Source organism: Podarcis cretensis (genome assembly GCF_951804945.1).
Source record: "Podarcis cretensis genome assembly, chromosome: 9".
NCBI classification, from domain to species: Eukaryota; Metazoa; Chordata; class Lepidosauria; order Squamata; family Lacertidae; genus Podarcis; species Podarcis cretensis.
Genome location: NC_137178.1, coordinates 74,093,742 through 74,113,154, shown reverse-complemented (window position 1 = coordinate 74,113,154; position 19,413 = coordinate 74,093,742).

Sequence of the window (19,413 nt, the reverse complement as noted above, 5' to 3'; positions counted from 1 at the left end):
GAGATGAGCGCCACAACCCCAGAGTTGTTTGCGACTGGACCTAACAGTCAGGAGTCCTTTACCTTTACCTTATGAAAGGTAGATATCCCCTCAAAAACCCCATATTTGTGAGGCTGTTTGTTCTTCCTGCTCAGAACCTGTTTGGACTAATTTAACCCCTCCTGCATTAAACACCTCCTGAAAACATGTTCATATTTCATGGGATGCCAGGACTGGAAACTCACCCTCACATTTGTTCTGAGCAGAAAAGGGAGTGGTACAAAGAGTGAGTCTTTAGTCTTTCCCCCTACTGATGGGGCAGCTGGGTTTTTTTTTTTGGGGGGGGGGGACATTGTTGCGCCATTTTGTGTTCCTGTCTCTTTTTCTGGTCTTTTACATATGGCAGTCATTTTCTACAACCCCTTAGCAGCCACTGTGTGACTGGCACCCATGGCACATACTCAAAATTCAGAGGTGCCCCACTGGCCCCCAAAAGTTGGTGGTCCTTATCCTAGTTTTTTAAAGTTCCCTTTAAAAAAAGAAATGGACTTTTTGGGGGGAGGAGAGCGACGGGGGAGTGCATTGAAAAGTGTGGAATGAATGGTTAACAGGAAGATGTACAAATACCTCACATCAGGATGACTGCTGATCTTTTTCTATCAAGTATTAATCGAGAGTTCATTCTGATTTGTTTGCGGGAAGGTTATAATTTCACCTCTGTGTAAGGTTTGTGCAAGCAAATCAGGAAGAATGCTTAATAAATCTGTCCTCTGGAGGTGTCCCTGAAGAGCTCTTCTACAATTAAAACCACTTGTATGTCAACAACCGGGGCTGAAAAAACAACGCCCAAACAGATTTAGGACACTGATGTTATTGCACATGAACAACTAGCAGTCTCGTACCAGGCATTGCTTTGGAATTCTAATAAATGAGAAGATCCATGTAGTTTTGAAATGGATGGTTAAAATCAGTGTTAGTTTTGAAAGGTTCCGTCTGCTGTCTTGATTCAAAATGCACTTGTATCAAAACATGGATGAAAGTCTGCAAAGAAGATTTTATTTCATCGGAACTGAGAAAGATGGCGTTTGCCACTCTGCCACCCGAGGAGGACTTTTGGATCAGCGTGTGAGGATTTATTGCAAACAAAAGACTTACCAGCTTTAAAAAAAGGGAGAGCCTTACAAAGTTCATACAGAAGCATAATATTGCTTACTTTAACTCGCCTGTGGAAACAACTCAGAGGCTATTAAGAAGAAAAAGGAAAACAACAAGAAGATTGAAAGATGGGAGTGGTGGACACTAAAAGCAGCAGAAATATGAGATGATTGGACCCTACTGAACTCGAAGCATGGGAACCCCCAACAAAAAATTATAATTTGGCAAAATATTTGGACTTTATAATATGTATTGGTATAATTTGGAATAATTAATGTGATATGATTGGATTGCTAAATGGAAAACTTAATAAAAATTATTATTAAAAAAATGAAAGTCTGCAAAGTTTTGTTCTCTCTTTAGAGGTGTCCAAATGTATAGTGAGCAGACAACTTTTCAAAATATATAATATAGATAATACAGAAATAACAGCTTGCAGTTTGTTGCTTTGAAAATGCCTGTTAATGGGAGCTCTTCTATCTGTTCCCTCCCATGTCCTTATTTCAATAATGCTAGAAGGAGGAGGAGGAGGAGAAGTTTGGATTTGATATCTCGCTTTATCACTACCCCAAGGAGTCTCCAAGCGGCTAACAATCTCCTTTCCCCTCCTCTCCCACAATAAACACTCTGTGAAGTGAGTGAGGCTGAGAGACTTCAAAGAAGTGTGACTGGCCCAAGGTCACCCAGAAGCTGCATGTGGAGGAGCGAAGAAGCAAACCTGGTTCACCAGATTACGAGTCTGTCGCTCTTTAACCACTACACCACACTGGCTCTCTGTGACTCTCAAAGTAGCTTTGCCCCACACAGCGCTTGCCAGATAGTTTTGCCCCCTCATGTCCATGCAAATATCTGCAGAGATGCAGCAAAGGTTTCCATAATGTTTTGAGGCTTGCATGATCACAGTTCCAAGTGGTATCAATATGCACACAAAGGTTGCCTCCCTGCAAGCATGCACACTGAGGAGGGGCGTGGGAACATATGCACAGCCTGCTAGATCCTGTTCTCACTGCAGCCAGCCAGATGCCTCTGGCAAACCCACAAGCAGAACCAAGCAGAACCTGAACTCAAAGGCCCTCTCCCCGCACTCCTGTGGCTTCCAGCCACTGGTATCCAGAATTAACAGCAGCCTTCAATAGCTCTCTCTTTATCTAATCCTCTTTCAAAGCCGTCTAGGAGACAGGATGTCATGGTCAATGGTATCAAAAGCCCTTGACAGATCAAGGAGAACTAGCAGCGTCACATTCCCCATCTCTCTCCCAATCAGGGCAACCATGGCTGTTTCAGAGCCTTGAAGGAGAAGAAGAAGAGTTTGGATTTGATATCCCGCTTTATAACTTTATAACTTTGGGACGCAGGTGGTGCTGTGGGTTAAAGCCTCAGCGCCTAGGACTTGCCGATCGAAAGGTCGGCGGTTCGAATCCCTGCGGCGGGGTGCGCTCCCGCTGCTCGGTCCCAGCGCCTGCCAACCTAGCAGTTCAAAAGCACCTCCGGGTGCAAGTAGATAAATAGGGACCGCTTACCAGCGGGAAGGTAAACGGCGTTTCCGTGTGCGGCTCTGGCTTGCCAGAGCAGCGATGTCACGCTGGCCACGTGACCCGGAAGTGTCTCCGGACAGCGCTGGCCCCTGGCCTCTTAAGTGAGATGGGCGCACAACCCCAGAGTCTGTCAAGACTGGCCCGTACGGGCAGGGGTACCTTTACCTTTACCTTTTATAACTACCCGAAGGAGTCTCCAAGCGGCTAACAATCTCCTTTCTCTTCCTCCCCCACAACAAACACTCTGTGAGGTGAGTGGGGCTGAGAGACTTCAGAAAAGTGTGACTAGCCCAAGGTCACCCAGCAGCTGCATGTGGAGGAGCGGGGAAGCGAACCCGGTTCACCAGATTACGAGTCCACCGCTCTTAACCACTACACCATGCTGGCTCCCATTGCTCCCATTGCTGTAAGGAGCAGGTGAGCAGCTATTTGGAAAACCCCTACATGGTTTTGTAGAAATGCCATGCAGTGCATTTCTTACTTATGTAAATGACTTTTCGGGAATCTGGCCCGTCACATGACTAAAGCTGTCTTCATGGAAATCCTTGCAAAATCTGCAAGGTGAAAGTGCCAAGAAATATATTATACATTCAGCAGAATTCCCAACCATCCCACCGCCCAGCTTCACACAGAAGTGTAGGATGGAAATCCTCACTAGGCAGACAGCTTTCATTTACTTGCAGAGTAGCAATATTGGCTAAATTTTCAATCCTGGTTGCTGGGATTGGTCATCAAAGCCATTGGCAAAGCCCAATTCTTACTTGCCAGCTATTCATATTGTCACTTAACACTTAGCACTTCGGGGCTTCGGCTGTCTGGTGTCTATTAAATGCTGGTGTTTGGTGGATCATTTCTTCTGGCAGCAGAACATTTGTTACATCCAACCCCCATACTGAAGGCTTTTGCCAGTTTAGGATTTTGCTTGTTCATATATGAATGAATTCCTGCCAACCTAGCAGTTTGAAAGCACGTCAAAGTGCAAGTAGATAAATAGGTACCGCTCCAGCGGGAAGGTAAACGGCGTTTCCGTGCGCTGCTCTGGTTCGCCAGGAGTGGCTTAGTCATGCTGGCCACATGACCCGGAAGCTGTATGCCGGCTCCCTTGGCCAATAAAGTGAGAAGAGCGCCGCAACCCCAGAGTCGCCACGACTGGACCTAATGGTTAGGGGTCCCTTTACCTTTACCTATATGAATGAATGACCACTGTCTACTTTTATTGTCTCATTCCGCCTATAATTTGCACACACACAACAGTTTGTTGCAATCAATTGCTTGATATCTGGTTTCCCCCTACCACTCACAATGTAGGTTATATATACAGTGGTACCTCGGGTTACAGATGCTTCAGGTTACAGACACTTCAGGTTACAGACTCCGCTAACCCAGAAATAATACCCCAGGTTAATAACTTTGCTTCAGGATGAGAACAGAAATCGCACGGCGGCGGCAGGAGGCCCCATTAGCTAAAGTGGTACTTCAGGTTAAGAACAGTTTCAGGTTAAGAACAGACCTCCAGAACGAATTAAGTTCTTAACCTAAGGTACCACTGTATCTTATGTGAGAAAAGTCCTCATATAGCTCCCACCTGTTTTTTTAACATCAAATTGGGGTCAAGGCTGCCCAAGATGTTCTGTTCCTCAGACAAAGAACAAAATGACACCTTCCATTCCACATACAGAAACTGGCTGGACTAGAAGTTGAATCTGGAGACGAGACAGCATCCATCACCACACCCGAAAGCAGCAGCCATCTTAGCTCCTTGACCCTCAACAGTGACCGCCAGAGGCAGTCGCCTCACTCTGCCTGGGACAGGGGCACCATCTCGTCCTTCATCTCAGGCAACAACAAAATGTCTTGACCTGGTGGTGGCTGGTGCCAATGAAGATTGGCAGAATGGAAGGAAGGGAAGACAACAGTAGACAAAGGCCAGAGGCAATGGCAGGCACAACCAACTAATTCTAATTTTGTCCCCATTCTACTCCTGGCAGAATTCTACAAAGGACATTGGGACTAAGAAGGAGGAAGCTGGTAACCAGTGCCGCCCCCTGGACTAGGTGTAAACACAAAGGTGGGCAGGTGGGGACTGCTTGAGGTTGTTGGGGCAATGGTCCCAAATGGACCATCCTCCACTGGGTGACCTTCACTCTGATCACCACTTGTTTCCTCAGCCACCTCTGCCCATTTTCCTATGCCCTCACATCTTTCCCCATCCCTTAGCTCTCCATTATGTTGACCAGTATTTTTTTCCTCTAGGGGGCACAGGGGGACACATACCCCTAAACATTTATGAATCTTTGTACTTTTGTCCATTTACTGTATTTATTTTCCCCGATTCGAACTATAAAATGGTGATTTTCTTGAGTCAAAATGAGAGTACGCCTAAACATTTTTTTAAAGAAAAAAAGCACTGATGTTGACTACCACCACTTAGAAGCCTATTTTGGCATTAAGCAGTGTGTGTGTGTGTGTGTGTGTGTACATATGTCCCAAATGGTTCTGTTTCAATTCCTGCCTAACCAGTGAACTGAGAACATAGGAGTCGGTTTCTGGGACATGCCTGAAGATCGTTACACTTCACTGAAAATCTCCATCTTCATCTCATTGTGATGAGCCTGTACCAACTGGCTTGTGAAAGTTATAGTTTTGCTAGAAGTTCTTGTTAAAGGAATACAAAACACACATTGTTTAGTAAAAGATTTTTTTCTCTCTGAGATCTTTGAATGACTTGGATCATCAACATCTATAAATTTAATATGTGGGCATGATTAAAAAGCAAACCTTCATAATTACGTAATTACATAAGAGAACAATCTGCTTGTTTTTAACTACCAGCAATACCTCTGCCAATTTAATTATTCAAGATGAAAGAAGTGCAATGTGGAAGCGTACTAGGACTGCCTAATCGTGTGCTGGGTTGCAGATTTTGGCTCCACTTACAGTCCATGAATGTTATTCCTGCTGCAATTCCCATTATGGAATTACCTGGAATTCTGGCTTAACTTGCATGCCAGCTGGTAAACAAGTTAAGGCAGAATGATTGTTCAAATTTCTACCACAGAAACGTATTTTAAAATGGCGAAAGAGGGAGGCTTGAAGGCAACAGGGATTGGAAATTTTTCACCTTGACAAAAAAACCAGTTGCCGATTGACGGCAAGGTGGCAGCAAAACAATATTATTGTTATTCTTCCTGGCCGTGGGGCTGAACCACATTCTGGAGTGTGTATAAATGAGGCAGCTCATCCTAATTCAGTTCTTAAAATAGGTGACAGACAACTGGAAGCGAGGATGACTCATCTAGCCCCTAGCGCCAGGCCAAGATGTTTCGATGTCTGAACTAGAGCATCAAATGACATCCCCACCTCGGGGATAGGACCAATAGCTGTAGAAGACTTACATCTCCATTCAGGCAGCAGTTCCAGGCTAGGGTTGCCACCTTTGGTCAGGCAAAATAAGGGACAGGTCAGGGGGGAATTGGGGAGCTAAAAATTACCGTACTTTTCCGTGTATAAGACTATGTTTTTTCCTTTAAAAATCATGCTAAAAATGGGAGTCGTCTTATACATGGGTAGTGCATAGGGTGGAGGTTTGATTGGTTGCTGCCACGGCTGCTAGCAGCTATTGTACGTGTTATTGGTTGCTGTGTCAATGGGTGGTGTTGATTGGCTGATGCTGTGGCAATAGGGCGGGCAATTGGCAGTACGGTACTTTACCTGAGTGCTTTACTTTCCGATCTTGCTCTTTGGCCTTGCTGCTCATGCACTGCAAACTCTTCCATTCTCCACTGGAGCAGCCCCATTTGCAACCCCCCCCCAATCACTTTCTGAGTCTGACCGACCTGCCCCCTCTGGGAGCACAAAAGGACTCTCTCTTTCCTTCTCCCACTGGACCCACCCCCTGCCCATACAGTTTTGAGGAGGAAAGGGGCTCCAATATGTGAAAAAAGGCATCCCATTTGAAGTCCAAACAGGGCAGGGGACATTCCCCCCCCCAAAAAAAAGGATGATCAAATTTTTCTAGGGACCTGCAGCAACTCTAGTTCTCACCTTCGTCTTATCTCCTGTTCGTTCTCTTAAAACAGCCTTTTCGGCCCAAGACAGTCCTGCTGCCACTGTAACTCCTCATCTCAATGACTCCCAAATGCACTTTTAGCTACTTTTCACCCAATGTGAAATACTGGCAAAAGCTCTTTTACCTGAGATGTGGAAGGAGAAACTCTGCTGAAACCTCTGTTGTTCCTCAATTTGGGGGTGAGGGGGTTTAGTTGGCTCTTTGCCTATGCCTTGGTTCATGTGGGCAGCCTTCTTGGCCAAAGTTCTTGGGTCAGATCCAGGCTCTTTTGGATGAGACTGGTTTTTTTAGATTCGTTTTATTCTGGATTTAGGTCTGGTTGGGGCCCTGCCTTGGCAACTCTGTTTGATCACCTATGTCAGGACAAAGGGGTTGGTAGGAAGGGACAGAGGTAGGGGGGCCACTAGGTGGCGCATCGGAAGATGGCTGACAATAACATCTCTCCGACCCACACGAGGTAATTTGGAGGCTATGATGGGGGTAATTAGCCTCCTTAACCCCCCCAGGATTATGGGGGGGACGGCCCTTGCCTGCTGTGCCCTATACCACCCCCGAATTTGTGGGGGTGGGGGCACTAGGCACAAAGCTCTCCTGTGGGATTTTCGGCACTCCTCGACGCTGTCCCCGATTCGCGCCGCTGGTTGCAATGATCTTTAAAAGAAATAATTTGGACGTGATTAATTGCACATACATCAAGGAAAAAGGGGAGTAAATACTGCTGACAGAAGAGATCTCTGATAACAAGACAACAATAAAATACGAGAAGAACGTCAAGATACGGTAATGACTGAGGGGGGAGGGGGGGGGGAAAACCTGCCTCTACCTTTTTATGTGATTTAACAAGAATCCCCCTCCCCTAATGAGTCAGAAATTAAGGACTTAAGCTGTGGATTTAAGGCTGTGTGGAGATAAACCTTCGATCCAAAGCAATGTTTCAAGATGAAGCTGGAAAGCTAAGAGTTTTGGAGTGACGCAGTCAGGAAAAAATGCCGTTCGCCATTTTGTGAGGCATTGTGGGAGCTCTTGGGTCTGGGAGGAGAAAGAGAGAAATAGAGTTGTTTACATATCGTGAATCAACTCCTCGGTGGGACTTAAGAGCGACAAATGCCAAAATTTACGATGGATAAAGTGATGTTATCTACGAAGGAGATATATGGAAACCATCTGGACTTAGTGGAGGAACGGGAAATCCACACAGGATTATTACACTTGCTATCGGCTTAAGGAGACTAACAGAAGAGATCGTAAAGGAGAAAGAGAAATTATACGAACAAGATATGATGTGGCAACACCAAGATAAGACTGGATAGAATTATGAACTTTGTTTGGACTGATTGGGACTGATTTGGACATTAACGCAGTAATAAGAAGATGATCTGAATTCCCCTTTGGATCTTGAAGTATGGGTTCCCCCAACAAAATTTAAAAATTTGGCTTTGTAATTCGGAATTTATATGATGTGATTTAATTTGATGTGATTGGCCAGTTAATAAAAATTATTTAAAAAAAAAAGAGGAAGGGACGGAGGTAATAATTTTGTTTGTTTAGCCATAACAAAACAGAAGCAAAAAATCCGCATACACAAATCCAGCTCTTAATTTCGTGGCCAGGAGTGCAAACAAAGGAGTATGCAAATTAACACAAAATATCAGATGGCAAAAAGCAAGCAAACTCATCAATTAAACACAAAATATTATGCATGGGATAAAATGGGCATAGAGTAATAAAATGGACAATATCATCTGTGACAGTTTTACAAAATATACAAGATGCTGCTCCAGGGGCAATTTCTTATAACAACCATCCAAAAAAGTACAGGGCATGAGATTAAATCTTAATTCTGTAAATTTTAATAAGCAAACTTGTATTTATTTATTTTTAATATTTTTATTAAAGATTTTCTGGAATTACAAAAGAACATGCAATGTCTCTTTTCATCTTCAGATCATAGTCTCTTTTAGTTACGATCAATGTAAGACAATTTAGGCACATGCCTAAGCAGCTGGAATACCAGCAGATAAAGCCAGTATTTTCTTCACAAATGCATTTTGAAACTTCTCCAACTCCTGAATTAGTGGTTGGCTGAAACACCAGAGTTCTGCACCGGATGACCTGGAGGGAAAATGCCTAGCCAGAAATACTTTGATGGCTGTGGCAAACAGGGTTATGTGTCTCTGAAAACTCTTCTTGATCTCTCAGCCACTTTCAGTACCATCCAAAGGGTCGCCAGACCTTTAGGTCTGAGCTGTTGTCTCCTTTTGCCTGTCCCCCTCCAGGTGTTGGGCTTGAATATCCAAGTATTAAAGGCACTCTTGTCTTATTAATTTCCTTTTAAAAAGAGGATTGTGCATGCAGTTTGCAAGCTGCAGCCTGGCAGGAGCTGGCTGAAAATTTATGGCATAGACACAAAGTGTGTGTGTGTGGGGGGTCTACCCTACTCTGCTCCCCTCTCTCAATTAACATCTGTCTCCTGGGGCTGTCCTGTGACATCACCAGGACCTCCCTTCTTAACATCACCAGAGACCACCTCTAGGTCTCAGGTTTGGGATCTAAAATCTCAGCATCTAAGATGCTCCTCATCATAGTATTCGTTCTCCTGGAATGCCATCAACCATGGCATTCTTCTGGAGCTACTTTCTAAGTGGGGGTTGTGGAGCACTGCTTTATGGTGGTTCCAATCCTACTTGGATGGCTTTCTCCTGATGGTGATGCTTGTTGAGTGTTTGGTCACATGGTGTCAGGCTTCAGGGAATCAGGCTTCCTCCCCCCTTTGGCAGTAGATAAGCAGAACAAAGGAAAAGGAGTCTTCTTACCAGTTAGAAACTTTAATGTTCACAGCAAGAGAACAAAGAATCCATTTCCTAGGAATGACGGTGCTCCCAATTAAGGGTTCCACAAACATCCTCCCTAGTCACCCATGTCACTACCGCATCTGGTAACCTGAGCTCATAACAACTGTGCTTTCTGTGCTGCCACATTATCAGCTCTTCTTGACCTTGGGATGAGCAGATGAATGCTTTCCAGAGACAATGAATCTGTTAATTCTCTCTCGCTCTCTGCTTCTCCTCCTAGCTGTTCCCCATCCAGTATTTCCCAGCTTCTGCCTTCTGAACTATGTCCCTCTGCAAACCGCTGTTCCAAATCTATACTGTCCACCTGCTCCTGGGAAGAGTAAGGATTTTGGTCAGGAGTAGGGGGAGGGGGAGGCTCCCACCCTTCCTCCTCAGTGCAGCCCATCTCAGCACGGTCCTTGACACATGGACCTTCAAGAATATGGCACTGCAGCAGGGTTCAAACCTGTCCCCCATACTGTCTAACATCCGCATGATACCACAGGGTCAGATCACCCTGAGCTCTAGAGTGCATTGCCTGTAGTATGCTGACGATAAGCTGCTCTGCTTCTCCTTTATATTTGCAAGTCTAGTATAAGGTTACCAGATTGTTTTCAATGAATCTGGGGACACTTTTCAACTTCAGTAGGAATGATAGGATTTTGTCAGGGGACTGATTTGTAAATCCGGGGACTGTCCCCGGGAAACGGGGACGTCTGGTAACTTTACTCTATAATGGATGTGCTAGATTGGTATCCAGACCATACTAATGAACTGGATGAGAGCCAATAAACTACAGTTCAATCCAGGCTGAGGCACTGTCAGTGGCTGGTTCCCTATACTGGATGGGGTATGTGTGTCTGGCCTACGGATGGGGTTATACTATGGTTACCAGATTTTTTTTCAATGAATCCAGGGAGATCTTTGTTCCTTTGAAGCTGAGTAGCAACAGGGAGTCAGTAGTGAGGATGGTGAGGCAAAAGACCCTGGGCCTGAGCACACATGCATGGTGTATAAAGGTGCAAAGCCCTTCTTTCGCACCCTGTGAAACATAAATGCACAGAGTTTTTTAAAAACTGGGCAACGGCCACCTGCCCCTGACTCCCGAGCCTCCCCCAATCTCCTGCCCCCTTCCCCCTTTGTTTTGACTGATCAGGGGAGGCTTGGGAGTCATGGGCGGGTGGCCGTTGCCCAGTTTTTTAAAAACTCTGTGCATCTATGTTTTACAGGGTGCAAAAGAAGGGCTTTGCGCCTTGCCTGGCAGAGAAACCACGTGCCCTGCACCCCTCCTGGGCAATGGCTGCCGGCCCACGACTCCCGAACCTCCCCCGATCAGTCAAAACAAAGGGGGAAGGGGAAAGAGATCTGTACCACCGGACGTCCCCGGTTCCCCTTCTGCAGCGGCAGTCAGCAGCCCAGAGCCAACCTGGTAGTGCAGTTGGCTCTGGCTGGCTTCAGAAGCTGCTCACTGCTGTGGCGCAGGAAAAATTGTGGGCATCACGGCAGTGAGCAGCTCCTGAAGCCAGCCAGAGCCAACTGTGCTACCAGGCTGGCTCCGGGCTGCTGAGACTGCTGCTGCCACGTTTCCCGGGGACAGATTTGCAAATCTGGGGACATTCCGGGGACGGAATTTGTCCAAGGACAGATTTGCAAATCTTGGGACTATCCCCGGGAACCAGGGATGTCTGGCAACCCTAGGTTATACTCCCTCCAAAGGAGCAGGTATGTAGTTTGGGTGTGCTTCTGGATCCATTACTGTCAAAGCCTTATGTGACTCGGGACCCCAAAGACCACTCTTCACAAATGAATCAACCTGGACCCTGCATTTGTCTCTTTAGCAAACTGGGAACTTTTAACTTGTCTTTAACATCTGGGAACCTTGATTAGCTCCTCAAGGCATGTATTCAGGTGTTAAATTAAGTACACAGCACCCTCGTGTGCACATGTTTGGTGTGCCTGCAGCAAACTCTGCAGGAAGTGTAGATCTGCCCAGATCACCCTGACATAAAAGAGGAGGCCACCCAGATCTTAACATGGGTGGTGATGTGAAAGATAAGAATCTTAAAACTACATTCATGACTTTGCCAATAATACATATTCACTCATCCACCTGTTTCTAAATATAAAATCAGACCACTCTTGCCAGATATTGTTTACTAAAGCTGCTGAAGTTTGGGTGGCATTCAGCTGAGCACACAACCTCGGTTTAGGCTACCCTGGGTGGTGACAGATGTATATTGCAAGTGGGGTGGGATTGGTTCAAAGAAGCATTCATTACCTGAAAACAAATGCCTCTGGCTGGTCTATGTCTTTAAATCGCTCCCACATCACACAATGTGCAATCTTATTCATATTTGCTCAAAGCAAAACCACTTGTACTCAAAGAGGTTTCTTTCCAAATAAATCTGAAGAACTGATTACCTTAAAATGTATGTCCTTAAAACGAGCCCCTTCTTGATAGAGGGCAGTCTCACAATTTTACAGAAAGTGGGTAATATGTGCCCTTCTAAGGCAGAATGCGAAGGAGAGACTTGCCCAGTTTGCTGCAAGGGTGATGCAGAAATAACCCTGCATATGCAAAAAGCAAATTCATGCAACTGGGATTATGGGTTATTGTTTTTCCAAGTGGAAAAGAAGTATTCTTCTGCAGAGATTTTGTGCAATATGGCATCACTACCAGCTAGTTTTTTTCACTATCAATCACACCTAGAGAGGCTGGAGGAGTTTGCTTGGTTCACATCTGTAAGGTGTACTGAACTGGTTCATAGGTGGGTTCTGTCAGTCTTTGGTTCTGTCAGTATCTCACCCTTCCAAACCTAAATCCAGTTCTTCACATTTCTGCAGCCATTTGTAAAAAACAAAGAAAGAAGGTTTTTTTTTTTTTTTTTTAAAAAAAATCTTCATGAAAATTCTTGAGCGTTTTAGTGTGAATTTCTCCTAATAAGTAAACTTTTGTCAGCAATTTCTTCTAATATAATGCATTTTAGTATGTTGTTTTCACTAATCTATTCATTTTTATGCAGTTCCTCTCTGATATGTACATGACTGTAAATACTGTTTGGGATTGCATTGCAAAATTCTGATAAGTGTGAATTTGGAAGAATGGCTGTGCTTCGGTTCCCATACTGTTTTGTAAAGTGTGGACTTGATAGATTTGGCTTCAAATGCAAACTGGATGGAATTTCTTCTCCCTTCCTAATAAGGGACTATTGAAAAAGGCAGAGGGGTGAGCTCCGGCTTCTTTGGGTGCCAGTGTGTCAGTGTGGTGTAGAAGAGCCAGTGTGGTGTAGTGGTTAAGAGCAGTGGACTCGTAATCTGGTGGACCAGGTTCGCTTCCCCGCTCCTCCACATGAAGCTGCTGGGTGACCTTGGGCCAGTCACACTTCTCTGAAGTCTCTCAGCCTTACTCACCTCACAGAGTGTTTGTTGTGGGCAAGGAAGGGAAAGGAAATTGTTAGCCTCTTTGAGACTCCTTCAGGTAGTGATAAAGTGGGGTATCAAATTGAAACTCTTCCTCTTTACAGTGTTGATCCAGGGAGTGCTTGAGTGCTCTCTATTGGTCGCTCTTCCCTTTGATCAAGCTAATGTTTTGGACAGACTCGTTTTTAGTTCCTAGCTCAGAAATGATACATTACCATGGATAAGGTTAGGCAATTCACTCTATCTCAGTTTGGACCAGGAAATTGTAATTATCATTCAGAAATTATAGAGTAGGAAATAGAAGGGCTATGATAACCAATTGCAAAGCATTTTATGCATTAACGGTGCTCTACAGCATCTTAAAAAGCAGAGACATCCCTTTGCCAACAAAGGTCAGTATAGTTAAAGCTATGGTTTTCCCAGTAGTGATGTATGGAAGTGAGAGCTAGACCATAAAGAAGGCTGATCGCCGAAGAATTGATGCTTTTGAATTATGGTGCTGGAGGAGACTCTTGAGAGTCCCATGGACTGCAAGAAGATCAAACCTCTCCATTCTGAAGGAAATGAGTGCTGACTGGAAGGACAGATCCTGAAGCTGAGGCTCTAATAATTTGGCCGCCTCATGAGAAGAGAAGACTCCCTGGAAAAGACCCTGATGTTGGGAAAGATGGAGGGCACAAGGAAAACGGGATGACAGAGGGCGAAATGGCTGGACAGTGTTCTCGAAGCTACCAACATGAGTTTGACCAAACTGCGAGAGGCAGTGGAAGATAGGAGTGCCTGGCGTGCTCTGGTCCATGGGGTCACGAAGAGTCGGACACAACTAAACGACTAAACAACAACAGCATAATGAACTTCTTGAGAAAGGAAGAGTATGCTACATGCCCTCCTGTATTAGCATGTACCTGTCATGTCTTCTCACACTTTGACATTAAGGATGCCAATAATCTTGCATGCATTTTGCAAGGGACGCCATGCAATGCACACTATGCAGTGGGGAGGCTGTTTCCCAACAGCTGCAGTGTCACCTAGTGGACAAACAATTATTGTTCTGTGCCACTTTCACATGTGGCACAGAAAGAATAAGCATAGTCATTATTGGCTTTCAAAACAGACATTGTGCAGCATCAGGCAAAGAAGCAAGGCTGCTGTTTGAGTTATGGCCAGGGCCCAGCACCATTTGAAGAAATGTGCTATAAAAGCCCTTTGGCTAGTCAATTTACAGGATGTATTTTTCCTGCTGTGGTATGTTTTCTTTAGTTCTACAGTGGTTTTAGTGAAGGGACAACAGAGAGCCTTTCTTTTCTGAACTAGCTTGCTGGCAAACTGAGCCACCTGAAAAGATCCAGTCTGTGAAAATATCTGAAAGCAATTTCTGCCTAGGCATTCAGTTCTACTGCATGCACGGTGTACTGCAGGTATGGTCTAATATTCCTTGTTCCAGGCTTATAATGAAATTGAAATTTACCTGAATGATTCCCCTTCCCAAATCAGATGAGCATGCCCCACCATTCATAGCAGAAGAAGGGCGCTACCTCTGAACATCGGACCAGGGTTGTTTGAATGTTTCCCAGGAAGACCACCACAATGAAGGGTTCCTTCTTTCTCTCAAACAGAAATCCATGTTTCTGTCCTGTGGCTGCAAAGGTGAGCATAGTTACAATACCTCCATCCCAGCAAAAGGAAGATCAGCTTGGTCGTAACTTGATTCAAATCAGTCATAGTAACCTTCCCCTAACTTTTAACACTCCTTCCTTCTGTGCCTTCTTTCTAGAATGTTAGCCTAGAGTCAGGGACTGTAGCTTTGTTTTGATTTGTATCTAGAAGTCTCCTAACCTCTGATCCCTTGTGCATGAAATTTTGTTGTATTAAACGTTAACTGATGCAAGAAGATTTTGTAGAAAATTTTGACTGAAAAACAGCACATTTTTTAAAAAAGAAAAGGAATCACAATCAGTCAGGATATGATAGCCACCACTCTCTGCTGTCTACTAACGCAACAGAATTAGTAGCACTAAGTTGTATGTCATATTCACATCATGAGACCTATGGGTATAGGGCAGTATAGAAATTCAATAAATAAAAAGAATCATCCATACATTAAATTTATGCAAGTGCTAAAAGTGGGCAAAAGTAGGACCAAGTAACTTGGCAAGATCCTTTCAGAGGTCCCTTTTATCAATCCTTGCATCTCGGTCATATACTAATCTCAACTGTAGAACATAATATGACCAAGAACAAGTAAACATTCTATGGGTCAGCCTCAAGACAAGCCCAGATCCATTCCAAGCAAATGCTACTGTGTTTCTGCTCAGTGTGTTAGCTAGCCTTTGGGCACATTATTGATATCCGTGCTCCCATTAGTGACCACTCTACCTTCAAACTTCCAAGACTGCTTTGCTCTGCTGCTTTAGATGTTGTTGTTGGCTTCTATCTGTCTTGTGAGACAATGGAGTGCACCTCTGAAGGTGAAGTCAAACCACTGCGCCAGCAGCACTGAAGTGACCTCTTCGGGATGCAAGCCTGGGCAGTGTATGAAGGTCCTGAGCTGCCCAGATGATAAGATGATCCCCCTACTTGGCCTCATTGATGTAGTCCAAAGGGAAGCAGAGCCATACATTTCATACCTGCTGCAGGAGTTTCTGGAAGGATGCACACAAGGCACCATCCGACCATCTTAGGGTCCCTACTCTAGATTTGTGTACAGTTTACTCCTTAGTCTTTTCTTCCCCAGAAGATACCCATAAAGTAGCAGAGATTTAAGATAAAGAGTTTTCCTTCTCCCGAATGGGCTACCTTCCCAGGTTGATGAACCTTTAGATCAGGCACCCCCAGACTCGGCCCTCCAGCTGTTTTGGGACTAAAATTCCCATCATCCCTAGCTAACAGGACCAGTGGTCAGGGATGATGGGAATTGTAGTCCCAAAAACAGCTGGAGGGCCAAGTTTGGGGGTGCCTGCTTTAGATGAACCTTGGTGCAATCATTTTACAAGGCTGGTCATCCAAGAATGGCAGTAAGGCTGTCCCTATGGTGGGTGTTCTTTCTGGACTTATTGACAGAAACATTGAACCCAATGTAGGGGTTTCAGCATACCAATTCCTGCTCTACTCCCTCTTCCATTTTCTTCTGTGCTCCTGACATTCCATGTCTGAACTGCACATAACTGATGGCTCCAAGGGGTCTTCAGCCTTCCCAATAAAATATTTGAGGGGGCCAGCCTCCCCAGTTGATGGGCATTGCCATTCAAAAGGTATGTGTGCACCATGTCATGTGATCAATTATGCAGGGTGGGGCTTACCTACCCACAATTTTTTTATTTAAGTTGGCACCCCTGATGGACTCATAGTCTGCTCAACTCCTTGGTTATTATTCAGTCCCTTCCCCATTCCCCTACTGATTCAGCAGCCATCAACAATCTCTAAGTCCTAGGACCTCCAAGATGTTGACTGTGTACCATGTAAGCTTTTCTATATATAGTTCTCCATATCTAGGGTGTGTCACTCCTGACTGCAACCAAGTATGCGGAAACCACTCCCTTGTTTTTGGGTGGCCTCGTACTGCTTTCAAATGGATAGGTCACATCGAGGCTATGAAACTCAAAGCACAGAAAGCTTGTGGGGCATTAATGAAATTCTATTTTATGGTGGGTGGTCAGCTATTGGAACCTTTATGGGGTGGTCAGCTATTGAAAATCTTTGCCACTGAAGTGGTCTCCCAGATGCTTCATGGAGTAGCGATATGGGGTAAGGACCCAAATGCCAACAAAGCCTTAGAAATAGTGCAGAACAAATTCCTCAGGAAAGTGCTCTCGCTCCCCAACGGGACTCCAGCTGCTCTTCTCCGCGTTGAAGCTGACGTGACAACAATACAGGCTAGAACTGATTACCTGTGCTTAAATTATGTGAAAAGACTTCAATTTCTTTCGGAGGAGAGATTCCCCGCTATGTCACACACAGAACAGAAGCAGAACAACTGTTGGAAGGACAGTATCCAGTGCCTCTTGTCCCAATTACAAGATTTTCAGGTGACTATGAAGATGGAGAAGAGGCACTTAAGAGATTGTCTCTTTAGGGATCTAACCATGATGGCTTCTACCAAGAGTTTGCCATGGTTTCCACTTATTAAAACAGAACAGACCCGGGCCAGTTACCTGTCAAAGCTCCCACTTGCCGTGCTTAGAATCGCTTTGAAAGAATTACGATTCCAATCGATGCCCTCAGTGGTGCTGGATGGATGCTACAGCAAAGTACATTATGAAGAGAGACTTTATCTGTGTGGGCAGACCTGTGTGTGGAGGACCTGTGCCACTATTTATGGCAGTGCCTGTTATATATAGACCCAAGAGACTGATTCATAAAACCCCTGTTACTGAATGGAACTCACTTGAATAGGGTGGAAAGGGTGAAATGGCTGCTGAGGGATACTGATGACTTTGCAACTTATAAAGTAGCACTCTATGCGTTGACAGCTAAGAACATCAGGAGGAAAGAACTAGATAAAATAGCGGTCAACTGCAAAGGGGATTCGGATATTTAAGTTGGCACATTTTACTAGAGAATCTTCTGCTATTCTACTTTATGCAACAAACAATCTTAGTAGTTGTGACCGTGGTTTATATTGTATGTGTGGTGCCTGATGATTTTTAAGGTTATTGCTGGTTTTCCTTTGTTATTTTTCTGAATGATGTCATGGCCTATGGCTAGCACAATAAAAGTCTATGATGATGATGATGATGATGGATAGGTACTCAGTGTCACCCGTGTTCACTGGACTCGCATCAAAATGTTCCAATGTATCCCCCACCCTCTAAGACACATGGGTTATGAAAACGGCTCCTGTTCATGGCCTCAAACAGTCTGGAACAGACTCTTTCAGTACTGCTCTCTCTTGTCTTTTCCCTATATTTTCTCTCTCTCTCTTCCACACAGAAGTATTTTGTTGTTTTGATGCTCTGTATCAGGGATGGGAAAGCTGTGGCCATCCTGATGTTGCTGGACTGTGACCCGCTCACCTGTGGCTCACCTGGGGCTGGTGGGAGTTGGAGCCCAACAAAGTCTGGAGGACCACAAGTTCCCCAACCTTGCTATGTGTAGTGGGATGGTCTACTCAGTTCAGGAGAATGAGACAGGAGAAATATGTCCTTTTTCTTTTCCTTATCTTCTGAAGCATGGGGGTGCGGGTTTCACCTCCGCCACGCTAAGCAGTTGGCTCCTTACCTCTCTCGCCCTGACCTAGCCACTGTGATCCATGCGACGGTCACCTCCAGACTGCATTATTGTAACTCACTCTACTTGGGGCTGCCCCTGAGATTGACCCAGAAACTCCAGCAGGTGCAGAATCCTGCGGCGAGACTCCTTACGGGGTCCTCACTGCAGGAGCACATTCACTCAGTGCTATACCAGCTGCACTGGCTCCCGGTGGAGTACAGGATCAGGTTTAAGGTGCTGGTTTTAACCTTTAAAGCCCTATACGGCCTAGGACCCTCGTACCTACGGGACCGCCTCTCCTGGTATGTCCCACAGAGGACCTTACAGTCTTCAAACAAAAACATCTTGGAGATCCTGGGCCACAGGGAGGTTAGGCTGGTCTCAACCAGAGCCAGGGCTTTTTTGGCTGTGGCTCCGATCTGGTGGAATGCTCTGTCACAAGAGACTAGGGCCCTGCGGGACTTGACATCTTTCTGCAGGGCCTGCAAGACAGAGCTGTCCCACCAGGCCTTTGGCCAGGGCACAGCCTGACCCCCTCCTTTGGTAATCCTCACAGAACTCTAACCCAATGGTTGCCATTAATTTGATTTGAAATGATTTTATAATGAAATGATTTTAGAATGTTGTATTATTTTACTGTTGTTAGCCGCTCTGAGCCTGGCTTTGGCTGGGGAGGGCGGGATACAAATAAAAAATTACTACTACTATTATTATTATTATTATTATTATTATTATTATTATTATACACCACCACCTTAACCCCACCCAAAATACTTACCAAAGGTTGTTCAGTGCTTGAATAAACCATTTTGTTCATCCCTCAAAGTTGGCAGCCCTGCTCTAGAGTGATAAATTGCCCTTCTATGGACACAAAGCCCCTTCATCATTGTTTGCAGCATGCGGCTATCCATTTTTGGCCCAAGGGCTTAATTCACCCGTAGCCATCTATGTCCAAAGCTTTTCTTGCACCTTTTCTCATATAGAAGTGTCTAGAGCAGCCACTGTTCTTGCTAGCTAGTGAAAGAAAGCTCTGTGATGTCCAAAGGAAATGATGAGGGCAACCTGCTTAAAAAAACAAAAACACCCAAAACCCTGACATTCACTTTTTTGGCAATTCTATGGCAGGAGGAGGAACCACAATTGTGGGTTCCTTCCTGCATGGTCTGGAACTTTGCCTTTGGCAGAGCTGGATTTAGAGAAGTGTGATTGGTTCGGT